Source organism: Meleagris gallopavo, chromosome 12 (assembly GCF_000146605.3).
Source record: "Meleagris gallopavo isolate NT-WF06-2002-E0010 breed Aviagen turkey brand Nicholas breeding stock chromosome 12, Turkey_5.1, whole genome shotgun sequence".
NCBI classification, from domain to species: Eukaryota; Metazoa; Chordata; class Aves; order Galliformes; family Phasianidae; genus Meleagris; species Meleagris gallopavo.
This window is the reverse complement of record NC_015022.2, coordinates 13,915,427-13,917,951: the sequence shown is the minus strand read 5'-3', so window position 1 is coordinate 13,917,951 and position 2,525 is coordinate 13,915,427.

Sequence of the window (2,525 nt, the reverse complement as noted above, 5' to 3'; positions counted from 1 at the left end):
GGCCGAGCCCACGTGCGGGTCCCTTTGGGCTGGGGACGGTCTGTGAGCGGATCAGCCTGACGTTCCACCACCGTGCCCAAATCCTTACCTGCAGCCTCGTCCGCCCCGAGCTTCTCCACCTTCTCCGTGGGCTCCCCTGCGTCCGAGACGAGGCAGCGCTGAACGAAGACCCGCAGCCTCGGCTGGGTGCGCAGCGCTGTGCTCAGGGCAGGACGGCAGCCCACCTCCCACAGCCCCCGCTGCAGGGCCTCCAGCCCCTCGCCGTTCTGACAGCCCATCATTCTTTCCATTAGGAAACCCATTTTTCAGGGGCACGTAACTCAGCTGTGAAATTTCACTCCCGGTCAAAACTTGGCTCAGTTCAGCAGGAGAGAGGCTGGAAAGGGGAGGACGCCGTGGCTGCAGGTGTGAAAAGCAAAAGCCCTTTTTACAATGAGCTCTTATAAACTTGGGAGAAATGGCTTCAGTCCCTGCACTGTGCCTCACTGGGGACTCGGTGTGAATGGGTGGAGGGGAAAAAGCAAGTGAAGCACAGCCATCGCATCGCAGCTGGAGAGAGGGCCACCAAAGAACCGGGAACATTGAAAGGGGAATTGTCCCAATAAAGGGTCAAAAAGAGGATTGTGTACCCCCAGAGATCCCAAAGAGCCGAAGGTTGGATAAACATCACCACCATCCTGGATAGAAACCAGTGAGGAAATGGCACAGCTTCTCCTGATCAGGTGGAAATTCCCATCCAAAGGGGTTTCCAAGTCTGGATCAACCCCTCTATCACCAGAGGCTGCAAAATTACATAAAACAGCTGAGAAGAACAACTTGGAGACGCTTATTCCTGCACAGTGAAAATACCCATCCTGGCACACAGGGAAGGGTCCCACAATCCTGTGACACCCCCAGTTTTCAGCACCCACCGCATTGCATCCAGTCTGGCACAGTTCTGAAAACCTCAGGAACACTTTTTAATATACAAGAATCAAAAGTACAGCAGTTTTACAATGTAGGAAAATTTAATACATACTATATAAACAACATATTTACATCAGAAATCACTAGGACAGTGGCATTTTTTTTTTTCTTCACAAATATAAATTAATATTAATTACTGTTTTTTTAGTCAACAGGTTTAAAAGACTTTTACAGTAAGAGTCCTTCTCTCCCTGGAGGGAGGTGGAGGTGGGGAGGAAATGAGTGAAAGCAGAAAAATATTTGTGTGGGGGTCACTTAAACTGTTCACGTGAGGGACCTCAGAGAGCCACCTCGGTTGGGCACCGCACCGCCTGTCTGCTCTGCACGACTCCACGGGCTGAACTCACAACATTTCCCAGGGCTCAGGCTGAAAAACGTTCTTAAAAAGACGAACGAACGAACAAAACGAATGAACGAACAAACGAGTGAACCAACAAACACACAAATGAACAAACAAACCCAACACATTGCTACTTTTTCCTGCAAAGAGGAGAGGGGAAACCCCACAGCTGGCTGAGAAGGAAGAGCTGTAGCAGATGCTGACACGGACACCGCGGTGACGTTTGTGGCTGTGGATCTGTCCCCTCCAATGCCACTCACACCAAGTGACTACGTCTGGTCCCTATTTTGAGGGGATAAAATGTGTGCACGCACACCTGGGGAAGACTTTCCCTGCAGATTTCCAGCCGCATGAACGTGCAGTCCAGTGAAGAGCCATCCATTGTGAGTGAGCAAAACCAGGTGACTGTTCAGTGGCAAAGCAATGTGACAGTGAGGACCACTCTTCGCCGGCTACGGGCAAAGCTTTTGCTGTTGCACTGGTTTCAAGAAAGAAACCCCAAACCACCTCATGCTTGGAACCTGGGACGACCAGAACCCTTCGTGCATGGGCACAGAAGTGCCTCTTGTTGGAAGTTTGAAGTTATTCTGCACCAACTGTAACACTGGTCTGGCCAGTATTGCCTCTTGTTACGACTGTATGGCACAAACTTTCCATCACGATAGCACCACTGTGTGAACGTGAAAAGAGCAATTTCTCCTTGCCCCTGTGAGGTTTCTTCCAATTTTACTTTAAAAGCTAATACCTCTGAAAAGAAAGGACCTCTTTGTTGAATACCACAGCAAGTGCAATCACAGCTTAGTGAGAAAGGCAGCAGCAACGCGTTGCCTCAACGCCTCCAGCACGGTGTGGAGACATGGGGGTTAGTGTTGATTTGTGTGCGCTTTCCAAAGCGCCTGGAGCAGGAAGGCCAGCCCTCAACACCCCTCAGCCTATCAGGGAAAGGACATCACAGCTTATTAAGGTCATATACTGGCATCTTAACAGAGCCTCAATTTCTGTCCCCACCAAGAAGAGCAGCCTGGAACGGCCTGATCTTTAATACTGAACTCTGGGAGACGAAGCATCCGCAGACACCACGCTCCGGGCAGCCCGGCTGTTGAGAGAGCTTTGTTCTTTGCAGGGATGCAGTTCTACTGACAAAGACCACACTGGCTTCTGATCAGCAACCTGTGCAGAACTGCTCCCCACACCGCTGCCTGGACACTGTTCTGTATCA